The sequence below is a fragment of the Crinia signifera genome, chromosome 3 (assembly GCF_055691185.1).
Source record: "Crinia signifera chromosome 3, ASM5569118v1, whole genome shotgun sequence".
Taxonomy (NCBI): domain Eukaryota; kingdom Metazoa; phylum Chordata; class Amphibia; order Anura; family Myobatrachidae; genus Crinia; species Crinia signifera.
In genome coordinates this window covers 276639027-276665480 of record NC_139219.1, presented here as the reverse complement: position 1 = coordinate 276665480, position 26454 = coordinate 276639027, and the positions used below count along the sequence as shown (strand labels likewise).

Here is a 26454-nt window from a genome sequence, read left to right as displayed (position 1 = left end):
AGCAGAGAGAGATAGTCTGCACGTATGCCTGTGACAAAGTTGAATTTACCTATAAGACAATCCCACACACAAGGGATGCAATGTTCTGCAGTGAAGACACTTGCTTGCAAATGTACCCAATAGAGTTCAAAAGCATGTGGATGTTACAGCAGAGAGAGATAGTCTGCACGTATGCCTGTGACAAAGTTGAATTTACCTATAAGACAATCCCACACACAAGGGATGCAATGTTCTGCAGTGAAGACACTTGCTTGCAAATGTACCCAATAGAGTTCAAAAGCATGTGGATGTTACAGCAGAGAGAGATAGTCTGCACGTATGCCTGTGACAAAGTTGAATTTACCTGTTGGAGACAAGGATAGAGGAGGGGTCAGATGAATCAACGCAGGTATAACGCTTGTAGTTATGACTCTGTTTTCCCACTTTAAAACGGTCCACTTCAATACAGGGCCACAGCTAAACTATGGCCACAGCCTATCCGGCCACAGCCTTATGCAATGAGAACTAATATACTCTAACAATGCCTTCTTCCCAATTTCCAATAATTGGAAGAATCTACACCCTCAGTCCCCACCCCCTGCTATACAGAGCAATAAAAGTGGCTTACAAAAACAGTTCTGGCATTCCAGGATACTATATCTCTTTTAGAATAAAAAATACATGCCTCACTACACACAGGCAAGGTACTGTTGTTATTTACACAGATCAGATATTTGGTTGAATTTACCTATAAGACAATCCCACACACAAGGGATGCAATGTTCTGCAGTGAAGACACTTGCTTGCAAATGTACCCAATAGAGTTCAAAAGCATGTGGATGTTACAGCAGAGAGAGATAGTCTGCACGTATGCCTGTGACAAAGTTGAATTTACCTATAAGACAATCCCACACACAAGGGATGCAATGTTCTGCAGTGAAGACACTTGCTTGCAAATGTACCCAATAGAGTTCAAAAGCATGTGGATGTTACAGCAGAGAGAGATAGTCTGCACGTATGCCTGTGACAAAGTTGAATTTACCTATAAGACAATCCCACACACAAGGGATGCAATGTTCTGCAGTGAAGACACTTGCTTGCAAATGTACCCAATAGAGTTCAAAAGTATGTGGATGTTACAGCAGAGAGAGATAGTCTGCACGTATGCCTGTGACAAAGTTGAATTTACCTATAAGACAATCCCACACACAAGGGATGCAATGTTCTGCAGTGAAGACACTTGCTTGCAAATGTACCCAATAGAGTTCAAAAGCATGTGGATGTTACAGCAGAGAGAGATAGTCTGCACGTATGCCTGTGACAAAGTTGAATTTACCTATAAGACAATCCCACACACAAGGGATGCAATGTTATGCAGTGAAGACACTTGCTTGCAAATGTACCCAATAGAGTTCAAAAGCATGTGGATGTTACAGCAGAGAGAGATAGTCTGCACGTATGCCTGTGACAAAGTTGAATTTACCTATAAGACAATCCCACACACAAGGGATGCAATGTTCTGCAGTGAAGACACTTGCTTGCAAATGTACCCAATAGAGTTCAAAAGCATGTGGATGTTACAGCAGAGAGAGATAGTCTGCACGTATGCCTGTGACAAAGTTGAATTTACCTATAAGACAATCCCACACACAAGGGATGCAATGTTCTGCAGTGAAGACACTTGCTTGCAAATGTACCCAATAGAGTTCAAAAGCATGTGGATGTTACAGCAGAGAGAGATAGTCTGCACGTATGCCTGTGACAAAGTTGAATTTACCTATAAGACAATCCCACACACAAGGGATGCAATGTTCTGCAGTGAAGACACTTGCTTGCAAATGTACCCAATAGAGTTCAAAAGCATGTGGATGTTACAGCAGAGAGAGATAGTCTGCACGTATGCCTGTGACAAAGTTGAATTTACCTATAAGACAATCCCACACACAAGGGATGCAATGTTCTGCAGTGAAGACACTTGCTTGCAAATGTACCCAATAGAGTTCAAAAGCATGTGGATGTTACAGCAGAGAGAGATAGTCTGCACGTATGCCTGTGACAAAGTTGAATTTACCTATAAGACAATCCCACACACAAGGGATGCAATGTTCTGCAGTGAAGACACTTGCTTGCAAATGTACCCAATAGAGTTCAAAAGCATGTGGATGTTACAGCAGAGAGAGATAGTCTGCACGTATGCCTGTGACAAAGTTGAATTTACCTATAAGACAATCCCACACACAAGGGATGCAATGTTCTGCAGTGAAGACACTTGCTTGCAAATGTACCCAATAGAGTTCAAAAGCATGTGGATGTTACAGCAGAGAGAGATAGTCTGCACGTATGCCTGTGACAAAGTTGAATTTACCTGTTGGAGACAAGGATAGAGGAGGGGTCAGATGAATCAACGCAGGTATAACGCTTGTAGTTATGACTCTGTTTTCCCACTTTAAAACGGTCCACTTCAATACAGGGCCACAGCTAAACTATGGCCACAGCCTATCCGGCCACAGCCTTATGCAATGAGAACTAATATACTCTAACAATGCCTTCTTCCCAATTTCCAATAATTGGAAGAATCTACACCCTCAGTCCCCACCCCCTGCTATACAGAGCAATAAAAGTGGCTTACAAAAACAGTTCTGGCATTCCAGGATACTATATCTCTTTTAGAATAAAAAATACATGCCTCACTACACACAGGCAAGGTACTGTTGTTATTTACACAGATCAGATATTTGGTTGAATTTACCTATAAGACAATCCCACACACAAGGGATGCAATGTTCTGCAGTGAAGACACTTGCTTGCAAATGTACCCAATAGAGTTCAAAAGCATGTGGATGTTACAGCAGAGAGAGATAGTCTGCACGTATGCCTGTGACAAAGTTGAATTTACCTATAAGACAATCCCACACACAAGGGATGCAATGTTCTGCAGTGAAGACACTTGCTTGCAAATGTACCCAATAGAGTTCAAAAGCATGTGGATGTTACAGCAGAGAGAGATAGTCTGCACGTATGCCTGTGACAAAGTTGAATTTACCTATAAGACAATCCCACACACAAGGGATGCAATGTTCTGCAGTGAAGACACTTGCTTGCAAATGTACCCAATAGAGTTCAAAAGCATGTGGATGTTACAGCAGAGAGAGATAGTCTGCACGTATGCCTGTGACAAAGTTGAATTTACCTATAAGACAATCCCACACACAAGGGATGCAATGTTCTGCAGTGAAGACACTTGCTTGCAAATGTACCCAATAGAGTTCAAAAGCATGTGGATGTTACAGCAGAGAGAGATAGTCTGCACGTATGCCTGTGACAAAGTTGAATTTACCTATAAGACAATCCCACACACAAGGGATGCAATGTTATGCAGTGAAGACACTTGCTTGCAAATGTACCCAATAGAGTTCAAAAGCATGTGGATGTTACAGCAGAGAGAGATAGTCTGCACGTATGCCTGTGACAAAGTTGAATTTACCTATAAGACAATCCCACACACAAGGGATGCAATGTTCTGCAGTGAAGACACTTGCTTGCAAATGTACCCAATAGAGTTCAAAAGCATGTGGATGTTACAGCAGAGAGAGATAGTCTGCACGTATGCCTGTGACAAAGTTGAATTTACCTATAAGACAATCCCACACACAAGGGATGCAATGTTCTGCAGTGAAGACACTTGCTTGCAAATGTACCCAATAGAGTTCAAAAGCATGTGGATGTTACAGCAGAGAGAGATAGTCTGCACGTATGCCTGTGACAAAGTTGAATTTACCTATAAGACAATCCCACACACAAGGGATGCAATGTTCTGCAGTGAAGACACTTGCTTGCAAATGTACCCAATAGAGTTCAAAAGCATGTGGATGTTACAGCAGAGAGAGATAGTCTGCACGTATGCCTGTGACAAAGTTGAATTTACCTATAAGACAATCCCACACACAAGGGATGCAATGTTCTGCAGTGAAGACACTTGCTTGCAAATGTACCCAATAGAGTTCAAAAGCATGTGGATGTTACAGCAGAGAGAGATAGTCTGCACGTATGCCTGTGACAAAGTTGAATTTACCTATAAGACAATCCCACACACAAGGGATGCAATGTTCTGCAGTGAAGACACTTGCTTGCAAATGTACCCAATAGAGTTCAAAAGCATGTGGATGTTACAGCAGAGAGAGATAGTCTGCACGTATGCCTGTGACAAAGTTGAATTTACCTGTTGGAGACAAGGATAGAGGAGGGGTCAGATGAATCAACGCAGGTATAACGCTTGTAGTTATGACTCTGTTTTCCCACTTTAAAACGGTCCACTTCAATACAGGGCCACAGCCTATCCGGCCACAGCCGTATATTGACCCAAATACACCCAAAACTTCATTCTCCTTACATTTTGCCCCGAAAAACGATTGCAAGACCAAGGGAGCTTGCTGAAATAGCTCAGTTGGGAAAGCGTTAGACTGAAGATCTAAAGGTCCCTGGTTCGATCCCGGGTTTCGGCATTGTGGAAGATAATATTTTTCAACATAGAATGCAATTTTGCAACAAAAAGCTTACGTTTTCAGGCTTCAAACTTTAAAATCATATTTACAAAAACATTTTTACAAAAATCACTTTGCCACAACCACTGCTTATGTCTCTCAGTAGCCAACTCCAGTCCTCGAGAGCTACCAACAGTTCCCATCTTCCAGACAACCTAGCTGCTGCACAGGTGCACTCATTACTCACTAACACATTTTAAAAGATCCACAGGTGGAGCTAATTACTTCACTTGTGATTCTGTGAGGTGAGCTGAAAAACATTAACTGTTGGTAGCTCTCGAGGACTGGAGTTGGCTACCCCAGACTTAGAGAATGCTTTATACTCTGTATATTTTGAGTTTGTAAATTGCCAAAAAATTGCTATCTGAGCAAAAAATAAAAACAACTCCTTCGAGCCGGAATTGAACCAGCGACCTAAGGATTTCTACACCAATCATCTCTACAGTCCTCCGCTCTACCAGCTGAGCTATCGAAGGATGCTGTAGGTTCTCAAATATGTTATTATATGCTCTTTATATAGCTTTAAATGTTTAGCTAAATGAGTGTTCTAGGAATAATATGAATATTCTATTGTTTATAACCATTTGACAACCTTTGTTTAAAATTTGGCTTTGAAAATTAATTTCTAATTAATAATTTCTATTCAGTGTGGCTGCTGAAATTGACTGGTGGGGAAGAGAATGTGTGTAAGAAAAAGAGAAAACAAGCTGGCATCCTAAAGATTTTGATGCACTTACAAACATGGATTTCTAGTCCATCGCCTTAACCACTCGGCCACGACTACTGCTTAAGCCTTGCTGTATTTTCACAATAGATTGTCTATGGATTGAGCTGCCTGCACTGAGAAATTGAGGATGTATTGTATTGACCCAAACACACCCAAAACTTCATTCTCCTTTACATTTGATGCGCTAATGGCCTGAACTCGCTATGGGCATCACAGGTTTCAAGTTTTTAAAAACTTGCAGAAAAGAGAAAACTTAAGGCGTTCGTAGTCGGCAGGATTTGAACCTGCGCGGGGAGACCCCAATGGATTTCAAGTCCATCGCCTTAACCACTCGGCCACAACTACTGAATAAACCATTTCCTAGTTTCACAATAGATTGTCTATGGATTGAGATGCCTGCAGTCAGAAAGTGAGGATGTATTATATTGACCCAAATACACCCAAAACTTCATTCTCCTTACATTTTGCCCCGAAAAACGATTGCAAGACCAAGGGAGCTTGCCGAAATAGCTCAGTTGGGAGAGCAATAGACTGAAGATCTAAAGGTCCCTGCTTCGATCCCGGGTTTCGGCATTGTGGAAGATAATATTTTTCGACATAAAATGCAATTTTGCAACAAAAAGCTTACGTTTTCAGGCTTCAAACTTTAAAATCATATTTACAAAAACATTTTTACAAAAATCACTTTGCCACAACCACTGCTTATGTCTCTCAGTAGCCAACTCCAGTCCTCGAGAGCTACCAACAGTTCCCATCTTCCAGACAACCTAGCTGCTGCACAGGTGCACTCATTACTCACTAACACATTTTAAAAGATCCACAGGTGGAGCTAATTACTTCACTTGTGATTCTGTGAGGTGAGCTGAAAAACATTAACTGTTGGTAGCTCTCGAGGACTGGAGTTGGCTACCCCAGACTTAGAGAATGCTTTATACTCTGTATATTTTGAGTTTGTAAATTGCCAAAAATTGCTATCTGAGCAAAAAATAAAAACAACTCCTTCGAGCCGGAATTGAACCAGCGACCTAAGGATTTCTACACCAATCATCTCTACAGTCCTCCGCTCTACCAGCTGAGCTATCGAAGGATGCTGTAGGTTCTCAAATATGTTATTATATGCTCTTTATATAGCTTTAAATGTTTAGCTAAATGAGTGTTCTAGGAATAATATGAATATTCTATTGTTTATAACCATTTGACAACCTTTGTTTAAAATTTGGCTTTGAAAATTAATTTCTAATTAATAATTTCTATTCAGTGTGGCTGCTGAAATTGACTGGTGGGGAAGAGAATGTGTGTAAGAAAAAGAGAAAACAAGCTGGCATCCCAAAGATTTTGATGCACTTACAAACATGGATTTCTAGTCCATCGCCTTAACCACTCAGCCACGACTACTGCTTAAGCCTTGCTGTATTTTCACAATAGATTGTCTATGGATTGAGCTGCCTGCACTGAGAAATTGAGGATGTATTGTATTGACCCAAACACACCCAAAACTTCATTCTCCTTTACATTTGATGCGCTAATGGCCTGAACTCGCTATGGGCATCACAGGTTTCAAGTTTTTAAAAACTTGCAGAAAAGAGAAAACTTAAGGCGTTCGTAGTCGGCAGGATTTGAACCTGCGTGGGGAGACCCCAATGGATTTCAAGTCCATCGCCTTAACCACTCGGCCACGACTACTGAATAAACCATGTCCTAGTTTCACAATAGATTGTCTATGGATTGAGATGCCTGCAGTCAGAAAGTGAGGATGTATTATATTGACCCAAATACACCCAAAACTTCATTCTCCTTACATTTTGCCCCGAAAAACGATTGCAAGACCAAGGGAGCTTGCCGAAATAGCTCAGTTGGGAGAGCAATAGACTGAAGATCTAAAGGTCCCTGCTTCGATCCCGGGTTTCGGCATTGTGGAAGATAATATTTTTCGACATAAAATGCAATTTTGCAACAAAAAGCTTACGTTTTCAGGCTTCAAACTTTAAAAACATTTTTACAAAAATCACTTTGCCACAACCACTGCTTATGTCTCTCAGTAGCCAACTCCAGTCCTCGAGAGCTACCAACAGTTCCCATCTTCCAGACAACCTAGCTGCTGCACAGGTGCACTCATTACTCACTAACACATTTTAAAAGATCCACAGGTGGAGCTAATTACTTCACTTGTGATTCTGTGAGGTGAGCTGAAAAACATTAACTGTTGGTAGCTCTCGAGGACTGGAGTTGGCTACCCCAGACTTAGAGAATGCTTTATACTCTGTATATTTTGAGTTTGTAAATTGCCAAAAAATTGCTATCTGAGCAAAAAATAAAAACAACTCCTTCGAGCCGGAATTGAACCAGCGACCTAAGGATTTCTACACCAATCATCTCTACAGTCCTCCGCTCTACCAGCTGAGCTATCGAAGGATGCTGTAGGTTCTCAAATATGTTATTATATGCTCTTTATATAGCTTTAAATGTTTAGCTAAATGAGTGTTCTAGGAATAATATGAATATTCTATTGTTTATAACCATTTGACAACCTTTGTCTAAAATTTGGCTTTGAAAATTAATTTCTAATTAATAATTTCTATTCAGTGTGGCTGCTGAAATTGACTGGTGGGGAAGAAAAAGAGAAAACAAGCTGGCATCCCAAAGATTTTGATGCACTTACAAACATGGATTTCTAGTCCATCGCCTTAACCACTCGGCCACGACTACTGCTTAAGCCTTGCTGTATTTTCACAATAGATTGTCTATGGATTGAGCTGCCTGCACTGAGAAATTGAGGATGTATTGTATTGACCCAAACACACCCAAAACTTCATTCTCCTTTACATTTGATGCGCTAATGGCCTGAACTCGCTATGGGCATCACAGGTTTCAAGTTTTTAAAAACTTGCAGAAAAGAGAAAACTTAAGGCGTTCGTAGTCGGCAGGATTTGAACCTGCGCAGGGAGACCCCAATGGATTTCAAGTCCATCGCCTTAACCACTCGGCCACGACTACTGAATAAACCATGTCCTAGTTTCACAATAGATTGTCTATGGATTGAGATGCCTGCAGTCAGAAAGTGAGGATGTATTATATTGACCCAAATACACCCAAAACTTCATTCTCCTTACATTTTGCCCCGAAAAACGATTGCAAGACCAAGGGAGCTTGCCGAAATAGCTCAGTTGGGAGAGCAATAGACTGAAGATCTAAAGGTCCCTGCTTCGATCCCGGGTTTCGGCATTGTGGAAGATAATATTTTTCGACATAAAATGCAATTTTGCAACAAAAAGCTTACGTTTTCAGGCTTCAAACTTTAAAATCATATTTACAAAAACATTTTTACAAAAATCACTTTGCCACAACCACTGCTTATGTCTCTCAGTAGCCAACTCCAGTCCTCGAGAGCTACCAACAGTTCCCATCTTCCAGACAACCTAGCTGCTGCACAGGTGCACTCATTACTCACTAACACATTTTAAAAGATCCACAGGTGGAGCTAATTACTTCACTTGTGATTCTGTGAGGTGAGCTGAAAAACATTAACTGTTGGTAGCTCTCGAGGACTGGAGTTGGCTACCCCAGACTTAGAGAATGCTTTATACTCTGTATATTTTGAGTTTGTAAATTGCCAAAAAATTGCTATCTGAGCAAAAAATAAAAACAACTCCTTCGAGCCGGAATTGAACCAGCGACCTAAGGATTTCTACACCAATCATCTCTACAGTCCTCCGCTCTACCAGCTGAGCTATCGAAGGATGCTGTAGGTTCTCAAATATGTTATTATATGCTCTTTATATAGCTTTAAATGTTTAGCTAAATGAGTGTTCTAGGAATAATATGAATATTCTATTGTTTATAACCATTTGACAACCTTTGTTTAAAATTTGGCTTTGAAAATTAATTTCTAATTAATAATTTCTATTCAGTGTGGCTGCTGAAATTGACTGGTGGGGAAGAAAAAGAGAAAACAAGCTGGCATCCCAAAGATTTTGATGCACTTACAAACATGGATTTCTAGTCCATCGCCTTAACCACTCGGCCACGACTACTGCTTAAGCCTTGCTGTATTTTCACAATAGATTGTCTATGGATTGAGCTGCCTGCACTGAGAAATTGAGGATGTATTGTATTGACCCAAACACACCCAAAACTTCATTCTCCTTTACATTTGATGCGCTAATGGCCTGAACTCGCTATGGGCATCACAGGTTTCAAGTTTTTAAAAACTTGCAGAAAAGAGAAAACTTAAGGCGTTCGTAGTCGGCAGGATTTGAACCTGCGCGGGGAGACCCCAATGGATTTCAAGTCCATCGCCTTAACCACTCGGCCACGACTACTGAATAAACCATGTCCTAGTTTCACAATAGATTGTCTATGGATTGAGATGCCTGCAGTCAGAAAGTGAGGATGTATTATATTGACCCAAATACACCCAAAACTTCATTCTCCTTACATTTTGCCCCGAAAAACGATTGCAAAACCAAGGGAGCTTGCCGAAATAGCTCAGTTGGGAGAGCAATAGACTGAAGATCTAAAGGTCCCTGCTTCGATCCCGGGTTTCGGCATTGTGGAAGATAATATTTTTCGACATAAAATGCAATTTTGCAACAAAAAGCTTACGTTTTCAGGCTTCAAACTTTAAAATCATATTTACAAAAACATTTTTACAAAAATCACTTTGCCACAACCACTGCTTATGTCTCTCAGTAGCCAACTCCAGTCCTCGAGAGCTACCAACAGTTCCCATCTTCCAGACAACCTAGCTGCTGCACAGGTGCACTCATTACTCACTAACACATTTTAAAAGATCCACAGGTGGAGCTAATTACTTCACTTGTGATTCTGTGAGGTGAGCTGAAAAACATTAACTGTTGGTAGCTCTCGAGGACTGGAGTTGGCTACCCCAGACTTAGAGAATGCTTTATACTCTGTATATTTTGAGTTTGTAAATTGCCAAAAAATTGCTATCTGAGCAAAAAATAAAAACAACTCCTTCGAGCCGGAATTGAACCAGCGACCTAAGGATTTCTACACCAATCATCTCTACAGTCCTCCGCTCTACCAGCTGAGCTATCGAAGGATGCTGTAGGTTCTCAAATATGTTATTATATGCTCTTTATATAGCTTTAAATGTTTAGCTAAATGAGTGTTCTAGGAATAATATGAATATTCTATTGTTTATAACCATTTGACAACCTTTGTTTAAAATTTGGCTTTGAAAATTAATTTCTAATTAATAATTTCTATTCAGTGTGGCTGCTGAAATTGACTGGTGGGGAAGAGAATGTGTGTAAGAAAAAGAGAAAACAAGCTGGCATCCCAAAGATTTTGATGCACTTACAAACATGGATTTCTAGTCCATCGCCTTAACCACTCGGCCACGACTACTGCTTAAGCCTTGCTGTATTTTCACAATAGATTGTCTATGGATTGAGCTGCCTGCACTGAGAAATTGAGGATGTATTGTATTGACCCAAACACACCCAAAACTTCATTCTCCTTTACATTTGATGCGCTAATGGCCTGAACTCGCTATGGGCATCACAGGTTTCAAGTTTTTAAAAACTTGCAGAAAAGAGAAAACTTAAGGCGTTCGTAGTCGGCAGGATTCGAACCTGCGCAGGGAGACCCCAATGGATTTCAAGTCCATCGCCTTAACCACTCGGCCACGACTACTGAATAAACCATGTCCTAGTTTCACAATAGATTGTCTATGGATTGAGATGCCTGCAGTCAGAAAGTGAGGATGTATTATATTGACCCAAATACACCCAAAACTTCATTCTCCTTACATTTTGCCCCGAAAAACGATTGCAAGACCAAGGGAGCTTGCCGAAATAGCTCAGTTGGGAGAGCAATAGACTGAAGATCTAAAGGTCCCTGCTTCGATCCCGGGTTTCGGCATTGTGGAAGATAATATTTTTCGACATAAAATGCAATTTTGCAACAAAAAGCTTACGTTTTCAGGCTTCAAACTTTAAAATCATATTTACAAAAACATTTTTACAAAAATCACTTTGCCACAACCACTGCTTAAGGCGTTCGTAGTCGGCAGGATTTGAACCTGCGCGGGGAGACCCCAATGGATTTCAAGTCCATCGCCTTAACCACTCGGCCACGACTACTGAATAAGCCATGTCCTAGTTTCACAATAGATTGTCTATGGATTGAGATGCCTGCAGTTAGAAAGTGAGGATGTATTACATTGACCCAAATACACCCAAAACTTCATTCTCCTTACATTTTGCCCCGAAAAACGATAGCAAGACCAAGGGAGCTTGCCGAAATAGCTCAGTTGGGAGAGCAATAGACTGAAGATCTAAAGGTCCCTGCTTCGATCCCGGGTTTCGGCATTGTGGAAGATAATATTTTTCGACATAAAATGCAATTTTGCAACAAAAAGCTTACGTTTTCAGGCTTCAAACTTTAAAATCATATTTACAAAAACATTTTTACAAAAATCACTTTGCCACAACCACTGCTTATGTCTCTCAGTAGCCAACTCCAGTCCTCGAGAGCTACCAACAGTTCCCATCTTCCAGACAACCTAGCTGCTGCACAGGTGCACTCATTACTCACTAACACATTTTAAAAGATCCACAGGTGGAGCTAATTACTTCACTTGTGATTCTGTGAGGTGAGCTGAAAAACATTAACTGTTGGTAGCTCTCGAGGACTGGAGTTGGCTACCCCAGACTTAGAGAATGCTTTATACTCTGTATATTTTGAGTTTGTAAATTGCCAAAAATTGCTATCTGAGCAAAAAATAAAAACAACTCCTTCGAGCCGGAATTGAACCAGCGACCTAAGGATTTCTACACCAATCATCTCTACAGTCCTCCGCTCTACCAGCTGAGCTATCGAAGGATGCTGTAGGTTCTCAAATATGTTATTATATGCTCTTTATATAGCTTTAAATGTTTAGCTAAATGAGTGTTCTAGGAATAATGTGAATATTCTATTGTTTATAACCATTTGACAACCTTTGTTTAAAATTTGGCTTTGAAAATTAATTTCTAATTAATAATTTCTATTCAGTGTGGCTGCTGAAATTGACTGGTGGGGAAGAGAATGTGTGTAAGAAAAAGAGAAAACAAGCTGGCATCCCAAAGATTTTGATGCACTTACAAACATGGATTTCTAGTCCATTAGCTCCACCTAATCCACAGGTGGAGCTAATTACTTCACTTGTGATTCTGTGAGGTGAGCTGAAAAACATTAACTGTTGGTAGCTCTCGAGGACTGGAGTTGGCTACCCCAGACTTAGAGAATGCTTTATACTCTGTATATTTTGAGTTTGTAAATTGCCAAAAAATTGCTATCTGAGCAAAAAATAAAAACAACTCCTTCGAGCCGGAATTGAATCAGCGACCTAAGGATTTCTACACCAATCATCTCTACAGTCCTCCGCTCTACCAGCTGAGATATCAAAGGATGCTGTAGGTTCTCAAATATGTTATTATATGCTCTTTATATAGCTTTAAATGTTTAGCTAAATGAGTGTTCTAGGAATAATATGAATATTCTATTGTTTATAACCATTTGACAACCTTTGTTTAAAATTTGGCTTTGAAAATTAATTTCTAATTAATAATTTCTATTCAGTGTGGCTGCTGAAATTGACTGGTGGGGAAGAGAATGTGTGTAAGAAAAAGAGAAAACAAGCTGGCATCCCAAAGATTTTGATGCACTTACAAACATGGATTTCTAGTCCATCGCCTTAACCACTCGGCCACGACTACTGCTTAAGCCTTGCTGTATTTTCACAATAGATTGTCTATGGATTGAGCTGCCTGCACTGAGAAATTGAGGATGTATTGTATTGACCCAAACACACCCAAAACTTCATTCTCCTTTACATTTGATGCGCTAATGGCCTGAACTCGCTATGGGCATCACAGGTTTCAAGTTTTTAAAAACTTGCAGAAAAGAGAAAACTTAAGGCGTTCGTAGTCGGCAGGATTTGAACCTGCGCAGGGAGACCCCAATGGATTTCAAGTCCATCGCCTTAACCACTCGGCCACGACTACTGAATAAACCATGTCCTAGTTTCACAATAGATTGTCTATGGATTGAGATGCCTGCAGTCAGAAAGTGAGGATGTATTATATTGACCCAAATACACCCAAAACTTCATTCTCCTTACATTTTGCCCCGAAAAACGATTGCAAGACCAAGGGAGCTTGCCGAAATAGCTCAGTTGGGAGAGCAATAGACTGAAGATCTAAAGGTCCCTGCTTCGATCCCGGGTTTCGGCATTGTGGAAGATAATATTTTTCGACATAAAATGCAATTTTGCAACAAAAAGCTTACGTTTTCAGGCTTCAAACTTTAAAATCATATTTACAAAAACATTTTTACAAAAATCACTTTGCCACAACCACTGCTTATGTCTCTCAGTAGCCAACTCCAGTCCTCGAGAGCTACCAACAGTTCCCATCTTCCAGACAACCTAGCTGCTGCACAGGTGCACTCATTACTCACTAACACATTTTAAAAGATCCACAGGTGGAGCTAATTACTTCACTTGTGATTCTGTGAGGTGAGCTGAAAAACATTGGATTGGACATGCTACCTTGGGTGCACAGACAGGCGCTTACCAGGGGTGTTTTGTCAGGAGCTGCCACTTGGTAATGGGGTTGTCAGTCCCAATAATGCAAGTGAAAAAGAAAGAAGGAAGTGGCGCTGTATGATGAAAGATCATATAACAATATTTAATAACAAATTAGAACATGAGCTGAAAAACATTAACTGTTGGTAGCTCTCGAGGACTGGAGTTGGCAACCCCAGACTTAGAGAATGCTTTATACTCTGTATATTTTGAGTTTGTAAATTGCCAAAAATTGCTATCTGAGCAAAAAATAAAAACAACTCCTTCAGTGTGGCTGCTGAAATTGACTGGTGGGGAAGAGAATGTGTGTAAGAAAAAGAGAAATCAAGCTGGCATCCCAAAGATTTTGATGCACTAACAAACATGGATTTCTAGTCCATCGCCTTAACCACTCAGCCACGACTACTGCTTAAGCCTTGCTGTATTTTCACAATAGATTGTCTATGGATTGAGCTGCCTGCACTGAGAAATTGAGGATGTATTGTATTAAACCCAAACACACCCAAAACTTCATTCTCCTTTACATTTGATGCGCTAATGGCCTGAACTCGCTATGGGCATCACAGGTTTCAAGTTTTTAAAAACTTGCAGAAAAGAGAAAACTTAAGGCATTCGTAGTCGGCAGGATTTGAACCTGCGCGAGGAGACCCCGATGGATTTCAAGTCCATCGCCTTAACCACTCGGCCACGACTACTGAATAAGCCATGTCCTAGTTTCACAATAGATTGTCTATGGATTGAGATGCCTGCAGTTAGAAAGTGAGGATGTATTACATTGACCCAAATACACCCAAAACTTCATTCTCCTTACATTTTGCCCCGAAAAACGATAGCAAGACCAAGGGAGCTTGCCGAAATAGCTCAGTTGGGAGAGCAATAGACTGAAGATCTAAAGGTCCCTGCTTCGATCCCGGGTTTCGGCATTGTGGAAGATAATATTTTTCGACATAAAATGCAATTTTGCAACAAAAAGCTTACGTTTTCAGGCTTCAAACTTTAAAATCATATTTACAAAAACATTTTTACAAAAATCACTTTGCCACAACCACTGCTTATGTCTCTCAGTAGCCAACTCCAGTCCTCGAGAGCTACCAACAGTTCCCATCTTCCAGACAACCTAGCTGCTGCACAGGTGCACTCATTACTCACTAACACATTTTAAAAGATCCACAGGTGGAGCTAATTACTTCACTTGTGATTCTGTGAGGTGAGCTGAAAAACATTAACTGTTGGTAGCTCTCGAGGACTGGAGTTGGCTACCCCAGACTTAGAGAATGCTTTATACTCTGTATATTTTGAGTTTGTAAATTGCCAAAAATTGCTATCTGAGCAAAAAATAAAAACAACTCCTTCGAGCCGGAATTGAACCAGCGACCTAAGGATTTCTACACCAATCATCTCTACAGTCCTCCGCTCTACCAGCTGAGCTATCGAAGGATGCTGTAGGTTCTCAAATATGTTATTATATGCTCTTTATATAGCTTTAAATGTTTAGCTAAATGAGTGTTCTAGGAATAATGTGAATATTCTATTGTTTATAACCATTTAACAACCTTTGTTTAAAATTTGGCTTTGAAAATTAATTTCTAATTAATAATTTCTATTCAGTGTGGCTGCTAAAATTGACTGGTGGGGAAGAGAATGTGTGTAAGAAAAAGAGAAAACAAGCTGGCATCCCAAAGATTTTGATGCACTTACAAACATGGATTTCTAGTCCATTAGCTCCACCTATTCCACAGGTGGAGCTAATTACTTCACTTGTGATTCTGTGAGGTGAGCTGAAAAACATTAACTGTTGGTAGCTCTCGAGGACTGGAGTTGGCTACCCCAGACTTAGAGAATGCTTTATACTCTGTATATTTTGAGTTTGTAAATTGCCAAAAAATTGCTATCTGAGCAAAAAATAAAAACAACTCCTTCGAGCCGGAATTGAACCAGCGACCTAAGGATTTCTACACCAATCATCTCTACAGTCCTCCGCTCTACCAGCTGAGCTATCGAAGGATGCTGTAGTTTCTCAAATATGTTATTATATGCTCTTTATATAGCTTTAAATGTTTAGCTAAATGAGTGTTCTAGGAATAATATGAATATTCTATTGTTTATAACCATTTGACAACCTTTGTTTAAAATTTGGCTTTGAAAATTAATTTCTAATTAATAATTTCTATTCAGTGTGGCTGCTGAAATTGACTGGTGGGGAAGAGAATGTGTGTAAGAAAAAGAGAAAACAAGCTGGCATCCCAAAGATTTTGATGCACTTACAAACATGGATTTCTAGTCCATCGCCTTAACCACTCGGCCACGACTACTGCTTAAGCCTTGCTGTATTTTCACAATAGATTGTCTATGGATTGAGCTGCCTGCACTGAGAAATTGAGGATGTATTGTATTGACCCAAACACACCCAAAACTTCATTCTCCTTTACATTTGATGCGCTAATGGCCTGAACTCGCTATGGGCATCACAGGTTTCAAGTTTTTAAAAACTTGCAGAAAAGAGAAAACTTAAGGCGTTCGTAGTCGGCAGGATTTGAACCTGCGCAGGGAGACCCCAATGGATTTCAAGTCCATCGCCTTAACCACTCGGCCACGACTACTGAATAAACCATGTCCTAGTTTCACAATAGATTGTCTATGGATTGAGATGCCTGCAGTCAGAAAGTGAGGATGTATTATATTGACCCAAATACACCCAAAACTTCATTCTCCTTACATTTTGCCCCGAAAAACGATTGCAAGACCAAGGGAGCTTGCCGAAATAGCTCAGTTGGGAGAGCAATAGACTGAAGATCTAAAGGTCCCTGCTTCGATCCCGGGTTTCGGCATTGTGGAAGATAATATTTTTCGACATAAAATGCAATTTTGCAACAAAAAGCTTACGTTTTCAGGCTTCAAACTTTAAAATCATATTGACAAAAACATTTTTACAAAAATCACTTTGCCACAACCACTGCTTATGTCTCTCAGTAGCCAACTCCAGTCCTCGAGAGCTACCAACAGTTCCCATCTTCCAGACAACCTAGCTGCTGCACAGGTGCACTCATTACTCACTAACACATTTTAAAAGATCCACAGGTGGAGCTAATTACTTCACTTGTGATTCTGTGAGGTGAGCTGAAAAACATTGGATTGGACGTGCTACCTTGGGTGCACAGACAGGCGCTTACCAGGGGTGTTTTGTCAGGAGCTGCCACTTGGTAATGGGGTTGTCACTCCCAATAATGCAAGTGAAAAAGAAAGAAGGAAGTGGCGCTGTATGATGAAAGATCATAAAACAATATTTAATAACAAATTAGAACATGAGCTGAAAAACATTAACTGTTGGTAGCTCTCGAGGACTGGAGTTGGCAACCCCAGACTTAGAGAATGCTTTATACTCTGTATATTTTGAGTTTGTAAATTGCCAAAAATTGCTATCTGAGCAAAAAATAAAAACAACTCCTTCAGTGTGGCTGCTGAAATTGACTGGTGGGGAAGAGAATGTGTGTAAGAAAAAGAGAAATCAAGCTGGCATCCCAAAGATTTTGATGCACTAACAAACATGGATTTCTAGTCCATCGCCTTAACCACTCAGCCACGACTACTGCTTAAGCCTTGCTGTATTTTCACAATAGATTGTCTATGGATTGAGCTGCCTGCACTGAGAAATTGAGGATGTATTGTATTAAACCCAAACACACCCAAAACTTCATTCTCCTTTACATTTGATGCGCTAATGGCCTGAACTCGCTATGGGCATCACAGGTTTCAAGTTTTTAAAAACTTGCAGAAAAGAGAAAACTTAAGGCGTTCGTAGTCGGCAGGATTTGAACCTGCGCGGGGAGACCCCAATGGATTTCAAGTCCATCGCCTTAACCACTCGGCCACGACTACTGAATAAGCCATATCCTAGTTTCACAAGAGATTGTCTATGGATTGAGATGCCTGCAGTTAGAAAGTGAGGATGTATTACATTGACCCAAATACACCCAAAACTTCATTCTCCTTACATTTTGCCCCGAAAAACGATAGCAAGACCAAGGGAGCTTGCCGAAATAGCTCAGTTGGGAGAGCAATAGACTGAAGATCTAAAGGTCCCTGCTTCGATCCCGGGTTTCGGCATTGTGGAAGATAATATTTTTCGACATAAAATGCAATTTTGCAACAAAAAGCTTACGTTTTCAGGCTTCAAACTTTAAAATCATATTTACAAAAACATTTTTACAAAAATCACTTTGCCACAACCACTGCTTATGTCTCTCAGTAGCCAACTCCAGTCCTCGAGAGCTACCAACAGTTCCCATCTTCCAGACAACCTAGCTGCTGCACAGGTGCACTCATTACTCACTAACACATTTTAAAAGATCCACAGGTGGAGCTAATTACTTCACTTGTGATTCTGTGAGGTGAGCTGAAAAACATTGGATTGGACGTGCTACCTTGGGTGCACAGACAGGCGCTTACCAGGGGTGTTTTGTCAGGAGCTGCCACTTGGTAATGGGGTTGTCAGTCCCAATAATGCAAGTGAAAAAGAAAGAAGGAAGTGGCGCTGTATGATAAAAGATCATATAACAATATTTAATAACAAATTAGAACATGAGCTGAAAAACATTAACTGTTGGTAGCTCGAGGACTGGAGTTGGCTACCCCAGACTTAGAGAATGCTTTATACTCTGTATATTTTGAGTTTGTAAATTGCCAAAAATTGCTATCTGAGCAAAAAATAAAAACAACTCCTTCAGTGTGGCTGCTGAAATTGACTGGTGGGGAAGAGAATGTGTGTAAGAAAAAGAGAAATCAAGCTGGCATCCCAAAGATTTTGATGCACTAACAAACATGGATTTCTAGTCCATCGCCTTAACCACTCAGCCACGACTACTGCTTAAGCCTTGCTGTATTTTCACAATAGATTGTCTATGGATTGAGCTGCCTGCACTGAGAAATTGAGGATGTATTGTATTAAACCCAAACACACCCAAAACTTCATTCTCCTTTACATTTGATGCGCTAATGGCCTGAACTCGCTATGGGCATCACAGGTTTCAAGTTTTTAAAAACTTGCAGAAAAGAGAAAACTTAAGGCGTTCGTAGTCGGCAGGATTTGAACCTGCGCGGGGAGACCCCAATGGATTTCAAGTCCATCGCCTTAACCACTCGGCCACGACTACTGAATAAACCATGTTCTAGTTTCACAATAGATTGTCTATGGATTTAGATGCCTGCAGTCAGAAAGTGAGGATGTATTATATTGACCCAAATACACCCAAAACTTCATTCTCCTTACATTTTGCCCCGAAAAACGATTGCAAGACCAAGACCAATGGAGCTTGCCGAAATAGCTCAGTTGGGAGAGGGTTAGACTGAATATCTAAAGGTCCCTGGTTCGATCCCGGGTTTCGGCATTGTGGAAGATAATATTTTTCGACATAAAATGCAAATTTTGCAACAAAAAGCTTACGTTTTCAGGCTTCAAACTTTAAAATCATATTTACAAAAACATTTTTACAAAAATCACTTTGCCACAACCACTGCTTATGTCTCTCAGTAGCCAACTCCAGTCCTCGAGAGCTACCAACAGTTCCCATCTTCCAGACAACCTAGCTGCTGCACAGGTGCACTCATTACTCACTAACACATTGCACTGAGAAATTGAGGATGTATTGTATTGACCCAAACACACCCAAAACTTCATTCTCCTTTACATTTGATGCGCTAATGGCCTGAACTCGCTATGGGCATCACAGGTTTCAAGTTTTTAAAAACTTGCAGAAAAGAGAAAACTTAAGGCGTTCGTAGTCGGCAGGATTTGAACCTGCGCGGGGAGACCCCAATGGATTTCAAGTCCATCGCCTTAACCACTTGGCCACGACTACTGAATAAACCATGTTCTAGTTTCACAATAGATTGTCTATGGATTGAGATTCCTGCAGTCAGAAAGTGAGGATGTATTATATTGACCCAAATACACCCAAAACTTCATTCTCCTTACATTTTGCCCCGAAAAACGATTGCAAGACCAAGGGAGCTTGCCGAAATAGCTCAGTTGGGAGAGCAATAGACTGAAGATCTAAAGGTCCCTGCTTCGATCCCGGGTTTCGGCATTGTGGAAGATAATATTTTTCGACATAAAATGCAATTTTGCAACAAAAAGCTTACGTTTTCAGGCTTCAAACTTTAAAATCATATTTACAAAAACATTTTTACAAAAATCACTTTGCCACAACCACTGCTTATGTCTCTCAGTAGCCAACTCCAGTCCTCGAGAGTTACCAACAGTTCCCATCTTCCAGACAACCTAGCTGCTGCACAGGTGCACTCATTACTCACTAACACATTTTAAAAGATCCACAGGTGGAGCTAATTACTTCACTTGTGATTCTGTGAGGTGAGCTGAAAAACATTGGATTGGACGTGCTACCTTGGGTGCACAGACAGGCGCTTACCAGGGGTGTTTTGTCAGGAGCTGCCACTTGGTAATGGGGTTGTCAGTCCCAATAATGCAAGTGAAAAAGAAAGAAGGAAGTGGCGCTGTATGATGAAAGATCATATAACAATATTTAATAACAAATTAGAACATGAGCTGAAAAACATTAACTGTTGGTAGCTCGAGGACTGGAGTTGGCTACCCCAGACTTAGAGAATGCTTTATACTCTGTATATTTTGAGTTTGTAAATTGCCAAAAATTGCTATCTGAGCAAAAAATAAAAACAACTCCTTCAGTGTGGCTGCTGAAATTGACTGGTGGGGAAGAGAATGTGTGTAAGAAAAAGAGAAATCAAGCTGGCATCCCAAAGATTTTGATGCACTAACAAACATGGATTTCTAGTCCATCGCCTTAACCACTCGGCCACGACTACTGCTTAAGCCTTGCTGTATTTTCACAATAGATTGTCTATGGATTGAGCTGCCTGCACTGAGAAATTGAGGATGTATTGTATTGACCCAAACACACCCAAAACTTCATTCTCCTTTACATTTGATGCGCTAATGGCCTGAACTCGCTATGGGCATCACAGGTTTCAAGTTTTTAAAAACTTGCAGAAAAGAGAAAACTTAAGGCGTTCGTAGTCGGCAGGATTTGAACCTGCGCGGGGAGACCCCAATGGATTTCAAGTCCATCGCCTTAACCACTCGGCCACGACTACTGAATAAACCATGTCCTAGTTTCACAATAGATTGTCTATGGATTGAGATGCCTGCAGTCAGAAAGTGAGGATGTATTATATTGACCCAAATACACCCAAAACTTCATTCTCCTTACATTTTGCCCCGAAAAACGATAGCAAGACCAAGGGAGCTTGCCAAAATAGCTCAGTTGGGAGAGCAATAGACTGAAGATCTAAAGGTCCCTGCTTCGATCCCGGGTTTCGGCATTGTGGAAGATAATATTTTTCGACATAAAATGCAATTTTGCAACAAAAAGCTTACGGTTTCAGGCTTCAAACTTTAAAATCATATTTACAAAAACATTTTTACAAAAATCACTTTGCCACAACCACTGCTTATGTCTCTCAGTAGCAAACTCCAGTCCTCGAGAGCTACCAACAGTTCCCATCTTCCAGACAACCTAGCTGCTGCACAGGTGCACTCATTACTCACTAACACATTTTAAAAGATCCACAGGTGGAGCTAATTACTTCACTTGTGATTCTGTGAGGTGAGCTGAAAAACATTAACTGTTGGTAGCTCTCGAGGACTGGAGTTGGCTACCCCAGACTTAGAGAATGCTTTATACTCTGTATATTTTGAGTTTGTAAATTGCCAAAAATTGCTATCTGAGCAAAAAATAAAAACAACTCCTTCGAGCCGGAATTGAACCAGCGACCTAAGGATTTCTACACCAATCATCTCTACAGTCCTCCGCTCTACCAGCTGAGCTATCGAAGGACGCTGTAGGTTTAAAATATGTTATTATATGCTCTTTATATAGCTTTAAATGTTTAGCTAAATGAGTGTTCTAGGAATAATGTGAATATTCTATTGTTTATAACCATTTGACAACCTTTGTTTAAAATTTGGCTTTGAAAATTAATTTCTAATTAATAATTTCTATTCAGTGTGGCTGCTAAAATTGACTGGTGGGGAAGAGAATGTGTGTAAGAAAAAGAGAAAACAAGCTGGCATCCCAAAGATTTTGATGCACTTACAAACATGGATTTCTAGTCCATTAGCTCCACCTATTCCACAGGTGGAGCTAATTACTTCACTTGTGATTCTGTGAGGTGAGCTGAAAAACATTAACTGTTGGTAGCTCTCGAGGACTGGAGTTGGCTACCCCAGACTTAGAGAATGCTTTATACTCTGTATATTTTGAGTTTGTAAATTGCCAAAAAATTGCTATCTGAGCAAAAAATAAAAACAACTCCTTCGAGCCGGAATTGAACCAGCGACCTAAGGATTTCTACACCAATCATCTCTACAGTCCTCCGCTCTACCAGCTGAGCTATCGAAGGATGCTGTAGGTTCTCAAATATGTTATTATATGCTCTTTATATAGCTTTAAATGTTTAGCTAAATGAGTGTTCTAGGAATAATATGAATATTCTATTGTTTATAACCATTTGACAACCTTTGTTTAAAATTTGGCTTTGAAAATTAATTTCTAATTAATAATTTCTATTCAGTGTGGCTGCTGAAATTGACTGGTGGGGAAGAGAATGTGTGTAAGAAAAAGAGAAAACAAGCTGGCATCCCAAAGATTTTGATGCACTTACAAACATGGATTTCTAGTCCATCGCCTTAACCACTCGGCCACGACTACTGCTTAAGCCTTGCTGTATTTTCACAATAGATTGTCTATGGATTGAGCTGCCTGCACTGAGAAATTGAGGATGTATTGTATTGACCCAAACACACCCAAAACTTCATTCTCCTTTACATTTGATGTGCTAATGGCCTGAACTCGCTATGGGCATCACAGGTTTCAAGTTTTTAAAAACTTGCAGAAAAGAGAAAACTTAAGGCGTTCGTAGTCGGCAGGATTTGAACCTGCGCAGGGAGACCCCAATGGATTTCAAGTCCATCGCCTTAACCACTCGGCCACGACTACTGAATAAGCCATGTCCTAGTTTCACAATAGATTGTCTATGGATTGAGATGCCTGCAGTCAGAAAGTGAGGATGTATTATATTGACCCAAATACACCCAAAACTTCATTCTCCTTACATTTTGCCCCGAAAAACGATTGCAAGACCAAGGGAGCTTGCCGAAATAGCTCAGTTGGGAGAGCAATAGACTGAAGATCTAAAGGTCCCTGCTTCGATCCCGGGTTTCGGCATTGTGGAAGATAATATTTTTCGACATAAAATGCAATTTTGCAACAAAAAGCTTACGTTTTCAGGCTTCAAACTTTAAAATCATATTTACAAAAACATTTTTACAAAAATCACTTTGCCACAACCACTGCTTAAGGCGTTCGTAGTCGGCAGGATTTGAACCTGCGCGGGGAGACCCCAATGGATTTCAAGTCCATCGCCTTAACCACTCGGCCACGACTACTGAATAAGCCATGTCCTAGTTTCACAATAGATTGTCTATGGATTGAGATGCCTGCAGTTAGAAAGTGAGGATGTATTACATTGACCCAAATACACCCAAAACTTCATTCTCCTTACATTTTGCCCCGAAAAACGATAGCGAGACCAAGGGAGCTTGCCGAAATAGCTCAGTTGGGAGAGCAATAGACTGAAGATCTAAAGGTCCCTGCTTCGATCCCGGGTTTCGGCATTGTGGAAGATAATATTTTTCGACATAAAATGCAATTTTGCAACAAAAAGCTTACGTTTTCAGGCTTCAAACTTTAAAATCATATTTACAAAAACATTTTTACAAAAATCACTTTGCCACAACCACTGCTTATGTCTCTCAGTAGCCAACTCCAGTCCTCGAGAGCTACCAACAGTTCCCATCTTCCAGACAACCTAGCTGCTGCACAGGTGCACTCATTACTCACTAACACATTTTAAAAGATCCACAGGTGGAGCTAATTACTTCACTTGTGATTCTGTGAGGTGAGCTGAAAAACATTAACTGTTGGTAGCTCTCGAGGACTGGAGTTGGCTACCCCAGACTTAGAGAATGCTTTATACTCTGTATATTTTGAGTTTGTAAATTGCCAAAAATTGCTATCTGAGCAAAAAATAAAAACAACTCCTTCGAGCCGGAATTGAACCAGCGACCTAAGGATTTCTACACCAATCATCTCTACAGTCCTCCGCTCTACCAGCTGAGCTATCGAAGGATGCTGTAGGTTCTCAAATATGTTATTATATGCTCTTTATATAGCTTTAAATGTTTAGCTAAATGAGTGTTCTAGGAATAATGTGAATATTCTATTGTTTATAACCATTTGACAACCTTTGTTTAAAATTTGGCTTTGAAAATTAATTTCTAATTAATAATTTCTATTCAGTGTGGCTGCTGAAATTGACTGGTGGGGAAGAGAATGTGTGTAAGAAAAAGAGAAAACAAGCTGGCATCCCAAAGATTTTGATGCACTTACAAACATGGATTTCTAGTCCATTAGCTCCACCTATTCCACAGGTGGAGCTAATTACTTCACTTGTGATTCTGTGAGGTGAGCTGAAAAACATTAACTGTTGGTAGCTCTCGAGGACTGGAGTTGGCTACCCCAGACTTAGAGAATGCTTTATACTCTGTATATTTTGAGTTTGTAAATTGCCAAAAAATTGCTATCTGAGCAAAAAATAAAAACAACTCCTTCGAGCCGGAATTGAACCAGCGACCTAAGGATTTCTACACCAATCATCTCTACAGTCCTCCGCTCTACCAGCTGAGCTATCGAAGGATGCTGTAGGTTCTCAAATATGTTATTATATGCTCTTTATATAGCTTTAAATGTTTAGCTAAATGAGTGTTCTAGGAATAATATGAATATTCTATTGTTTATAACCATTTGACAACCTTTGTTTAAAATTTGGCTTTGAAAATTAATTTCTAATTAATAATTTCTATTCAGTGTGGCTGCTGGAATTGACTGGTGGGGAAGAGAATGTGTGTAAGAAAAAGAGAAAACAAGCTGGCATCCCAAAGATTTTGATGCACTTACAAACATGGATTTCTAGTCCATCGCCTTAACCACTCGGCCACGACTACTGCTTAAGCCTTGCTGTATTTTCACAATAGATTGTCTATGGATTGAGCTGCCTGCACTGAGAAATTGAGGATGTATTGTATTGACCCAAACACACCCAAAACTTCATTCTCCTTTACATTTGATGCGCTAATGGCCTGAACTCGCTATGGGCATCACAGGTTTCAAGTTTTTAAAAACTTGCAGAAAAGAGAAAACTTAAGGCGTTCGTAGTCGGCAGGATTTGAACCTGCGCAGGGAGACCCCAATGGATTTCAAGTCCATCGCCTTAACCACTCGGCCACGACTACTGAATAAACCATGTCCTAGTTTCACAATAGATTGTCTATGGATTGAGATGCCTGCAGTCAGAAAGTGAGGATGTATTATATTGACCCAAATACACCCAAAACTTCATTCTCCTTACATTTTGCCCCGAAAAACGATTGCAAGACCAAGGGAGCTTGCCGAAATAGCTCAGTTGGGAGAGCAATAGACTGAAGATCTAAAGGTCCCTGCTTCGATCCCGGGTTTCGGCATTGTGGAAGATAATATTTTTCGACATAAAATGCAATTTTGCAACAAAAAGCTTACGTTTTCAGGCTTCAAACTTTAAAATCATATTGACAAAAACATTTTTACAAAAATCACTTTGCCACAACCACTGCTTATGTCTCTCAGTAGCCAACTCCAGTCCTCGAGAGCTACCAACAGTTCCCATCTTCCAGACAACCTAGCTGCTGCACAGGTGCACTCATTACTCACTAACACATTTTAAAAGATCCACAGGTGGAGCTAATTACTTCACTTGTGATTCTGTGAGGTGAGCTGAAAAACATTGGATTGGACGTGCTACCTTGGGTGCACAGACAGGCGCTTACCAGGGGTGTTTTGTCAGGAGCTGCCACTTGGTAATGGGGTTGTCACTCCCAATAATGCAAGTGAAAAAGAAAGAAGGAAGTGGCGCTGTATGATGAAAGATCATATAACAATATTTAATAACAAATTAGAACATGAGCTGAAAAACATTAACTGTTGGTAGCTCTCGAGGACTGGAGTTGGCAACCCCAGACTTAGAGAATGCTTTATACTCTGTATATTTTGAGTTTGTAAATTGCCAAAAATTGCTATCTGAGCAAAAAATAAAAACAACTCCTTCAGTGTGGCTGCTGAAATTGACTGGTGGGGAAGAGAATGTGTGTAAGAAAAAGAGAAATCAAGCTGGCATCCCAAAGATTTTGATGCACTAACAAACATGGATTTCTAGTCCATCGCCTTAACCACTCAGCCACGACTACTGCTTAAGCCTTGCTGTATTTTCACAATAGATTGTCTATGGATTGAGCTGCCTGCACTGAGAAATTGAGGATGTATTGTATTAAACCCAAACACACCCAAAACTTCATTCTCCTTTACATTTGATGCGCTAATGGCCTGAACTCGCTATGGGCATCACAGGTTTCAAGTTTTTAAAAACTTGCAGAAAAGAGAAAACTTAAGGCGTTCGTAGTCGGCAGGATTTGAACCTGCGCAGGGAGA

The 26454-nt window shown here is 40.3% G+C and overlaps 31 non-coding genes across 31 annotated transcripts in view; 2 read left to right on the top strand and 29 right to left on the bottom strand.

Annotated features, from left to right (window-relative positions):
* Positions 1 to 4408: 4408 nt before the first annotated feature.
* Positions 4409 to 4481, top strand: TRNAF-GAA (transfer RNA phenylalanine (anticodon GAA)). Its single transcript has one exon. It is a non-coding gene; the product is annotated as a tRNA-Phe (tRNA).
* Positions 4482 to 4906: 425 nt separating this feature from the next.
* On the bottom strand, positions 4907 to 4996 carry TRNAY-GUA (transfer RNA tyrosine (anticodon GUA)). The gene is given in 2 exon segments: positions 4907 to 4942; positions 4960 to 4996. It is a non-coding gene; the product is annotated as a tRNA-Tyr (tRNA).
* A 514-nt stretch (positions 4997 to 5510) lies between these two features.
* On the bottom strand, positions 5511 to 5592 carry TRNAS-UGA (transfer RNA serine (anticodon UGA)). Its single transcript has one exon. It is a non-coding gene; the product is annotated as a tRNA-Ser (tRNA).
* Positions 5593 to 6244: 652 nt separating this feature from the next.
* TRNAY-GUA (transfer RNA tyrosine (anticodon GUA)) lies at positions 6245 to 6334 on the bottom strand. Its single transcript is given in 2 exon segments — positions 6245 to 6280; positions 6298 to 6334. It is a non-coding gene; the product is annotated as a tRNA-Tyr (tRNA).
* Positions 6335 to 6848: 514 nt separating this feature from the next.
* On the bottom strand, positions 6849 to 6930 carry TRNAS-UGA (transfer RNA serine (anticodon UGA)). The gene has a single exon. It is a non-coding gene; the product is annotated as a tRNA-Ser (tRNA).
* A 639-nt stretch (positions 6931 to 7569) lies between these two features.
* Positions 7570 to 7659, bottom strand: TRNAY-GUA (transfer RNA tyrosine (anticodon GUA)). The gene is given in 2 exon segments: positions 7570 to 7605; positions 7623 to 7659. It is a non-coding gene; the product is annotated as a tRNA-Tyr (tRNA).
* Positions 7660 to 8159: 500 nt separating this feature from the next.
* On the bottom strand, positions 8160 to 8241 carry TRNAS-UGA (transfer RNA serine (anticodon UGA)). Its single transcript has one exon. It is a non-coding gene; the product is annotated as a tRNA-Ser (tRNA).
* Positions 8242 to 8894: 653 nt separating this feature from the next.
* Positions 8895 to 8984, bottom strand: TRNAY-GUA (transfer RNA tyrosine (anticodon GUA)). Its single transcript is given in 2 exon segments — positions 8895 to 8930; positions 8948 to 8984. It is a non-coding gene; the product is annotated as a tRNA-Tyr (tRNA).
* Positions 8985 to 9484: 500 nt separating this feature from the next.
* On the bottom strand, positions 9485 to 9566 carry TRNAS-UGA (transfer RNA serine (anticodon UGA)). The gene has a single exon. It is a non-coding gene; the product is annotated as a tRNA-Ser (tRNA).
* A 653-nt stretch (positions 9567 to 10219) lies between these two features.
* On the bottom strand, positions 10220 to 10309 carry TRNAY-GUA (transfer RNA tyrosine (anticodon GUA)). The gene is given in 2 exon segments: positions 10220 to 10255; positions 10273 to 10309. It is a non-coding gene; the product is annotated as a tRNA-Tyr (tRNA).
* A 514-nt stretch (positions 10310 to 10823) lies between these two features.
* TRNAS-UGA (transfer RNA serine (anticodon UGA)) lies at positions 10824 to 10905 on the bottom strand. The gene has a single exon. It is a non-coding gene; the product is annotated as a tRNA-Ser (tRNA).
* A 367-nt stretch (positions 10906 to 11272) lies between these two features.
* On the bottom strand, positions 11273 to 11354 carry TRNAS-UGA (transfer RNA serine (anticodon UGA)). The gene has a single exon. It is a non-coding gene; the product is annotated as a tRNA-Ser (tRNA).
* A 652-nt stretch (positions 11355 to 12006) lies between these two features.
* TRNAY-GUA (transfer RNA tyrosine (anticodon GUA)) lies at positions 12007 to 12096 on the bottom strand. The gene is given in 2 exon segments: positions 12007 to 12042; positions 12060 to 12096. It is a non-coding gene; the product is annotated as a tRNA-Tyr (tRNA).
* A 1081-nt stretch (positions 12097 to 13177) lies between these two features.
* Positions 13178 to 13259, bottom strand: TRNAS-UGA (transfer RNA serine (anticodon UGA)). Its single transcript has one exon. It is a non-coding gene; the product is annotated as a tRNA-Ser (tRNA).
* Positions 13260 to 14453: 1194 nt separating this feature from the next.
* TRNAS-UGA (transfer RNA serine (anticodon UGA)) lies at positions 14454 to 14535 on the bottom strand. Its single transcript has one exon. It is a non-coding gene; the product is annotated as a tRNA-Ser (tRNA).
* Positions 14536 to 15187: 652 nt separating this feature from the next.
* TRNAY-GUA (transfer RNA tyrosine (anticodon GUA)) lies at positions 15188 to 15277 on the bottom strand. Its single transcript is given in 2 exon segments — positions 15188 to 15223; positions 15241 to 15277. It is a non-coding gene; the product is annotated as a tRNA-Tyr (tRNA).
* Positions 15278 to 15754: 477 nt separating this feature from the next.
* Positions 15755 to 15844, bottom strand: TRNAY-GUA (transfer RNA tyrosine (anticodon GUA)). The gene is given in 2 exon segments: positions 15755 to 15790; positions 15808 to 15844. It is a non-coding gene; the product is annotated as a tRNA-Tyr (tRNA).
* Positions 15845 to 16358: 514 nt separating this feature from the next.
* Positions 16359 to 16440, bottom strand: TRNAS-UGA (transfer RNA serine (anticodon UGA)). Its single transcript has one exon. It is a non-coding gene; the product is annotated as a tRNA-Ser (tRNA).
* A 1194-nt stretch (positions 16441 to 17634) lies between these two features.
* TRNAS-UGA (transfer RNA serine (anticodon UGA)) lies at positions 17635 to 17716 on the bottom strand. The gene has a single exon. It is a non-coding gene; the product is annotated as a tRNA-Ser (tRNA).
* A 1192-nt stretch (positions 17717 to 18908) lies between these two features.
* On the bottom strand, positions 18909 to 18990 carry TRNAS-UGA (transfer RNA serine (anticodon UGA)). The gene has a single exon. It is a non-coding gene; the product is annotated as a tRNA-Ser (tRNA).
* A 161-nt stretch (positions 18991 to 19151) lies between these two features.
* TRNAF-GAA (transfer RNA phenylalanine (anticodon GAA)) lies at positions 19152 to 19224 on the top strand. Its single transcript has one exon. It is a non-coding gene; the product is annotated as a tRNA-Phe (tRNA).
* Positions 19225 to 19613: 389 nt separating this feature from the next.
* On the bottom strand, positions 19614 to 19695 carry TRNAS-UGA (transfer RNA serine (anticodon UGA)). The gene has a single exon. It is a non-coding gene; the product is annotated as a tRNA-Ser (tRNA).
* A 1191-nt stretch (positions 19696 to 20886) lies between these two features.
* On the bottom strand, positions 20887 to 20968 carry TRNAS-UGA (transfer RNA serine (anticodon UGA)). Its single transcript has one exon. It is a non-coding gene; the product is annotated as a tRNA-Ser (tRNA).
* A 652-nt stretch (positions 20969 to 21620) lies between these two features.
* TRNAY-GUA (transfer RNA tyrosine (anticodon GUA)) lies at positions 21621 to 21710 on the bottom strand. Its single transcript is given in 2 exon segments — positions 21621 to 21656; positions 21674 to 21710. It is a non-coding gene; the product is annotated as a tRNA-Tyr (tRNA).
* A 476-nt stretch (positions 21711 to 22186) lies between these two features.
* On the bottom strand, positions 22187 to 22276 carry TRNAY-GUA (transfer RNA tyrosine (anticodon GUA)). The gene is given in 2 exon segments: positions 22187 to 22222; positions 22240 to 22276. It is a non-coding gene; the product is annotated as a tRNA-Tyr (tRNA).
* Positions 22277 to 22790: 514 nt separating this feature from the next.
* On the bottom strand, positions 22791 to 22872 carry TRNAS-UGA (transfer RNA serine (anticodon UGA)). Its single transcript has one exon. It is a non-coding gene; the product is annotated as a tRNA-Ser (tRNA).
* A 367-nt stretch (positions 22873 to 23239) lies between these two features.
* On the bottom strand, positions 23240 to 23321 carry TRNAS-UGA (transfer RNA serine (anticodon UGA)). Its single transcript has one exon. It is a non-coding gene; the product is annotated as a tRNA-Ser (tRNA).
* A 652-nt stretch (positions 23322 to 23973) lies between these two features.
* On the bottom strand, positions 23974 to 24063 carry TRNAY-GUA (transfer RNA tyrosine (anticodon GUA)). Its single transcript is given in 2 exon segments — positions 23974 to 24009; positions 24027 to 24063. It is a non-coding gene; the product is annotated as a tRNA-Tyr (tRNA).
* A 477-nt stretch (positions 24064 to 24540) lies between these two features.
* Positions 24541 to 24630, bottom strand: TRNAY-GUA (transfer RNA tyrosine (anticodon GUA)). The gene is given in 2 exon segments: positions 24541 to 24576; positions 24594 to 24630. It is a non-coding gene; the product is annotated as a tRNA-Tyr (tRNA).
* Positions 24631 to 25144: 514 nt separating this feature from the next.
* TRNAS-UGA (transfer RNA serine (anticodon UGA)) lies at positions 25145 to 25226 on the bottom strand. Its single transcript has one exon. It is a non-coding gene; the product is annotated as a tRNA-Ser (tRNA).
* Positions 25227 to 26420: 1194 nt separating this feature from the next.
* TRNAS-UGA (transfer RNA serine (anticodon UGA)) overlaps positions 26421 to 26454 on the bottom strand; it is an 82-nt gene continuing 48 nt past the window's right edge. Inside the window, exon 1 of the tRNA in view lies at positions 26421 to 26454. This exon is cut by the window's right edge and continues 48 nt beyond it. This is a non-coding gene — a tRNA (tRNA-Ser).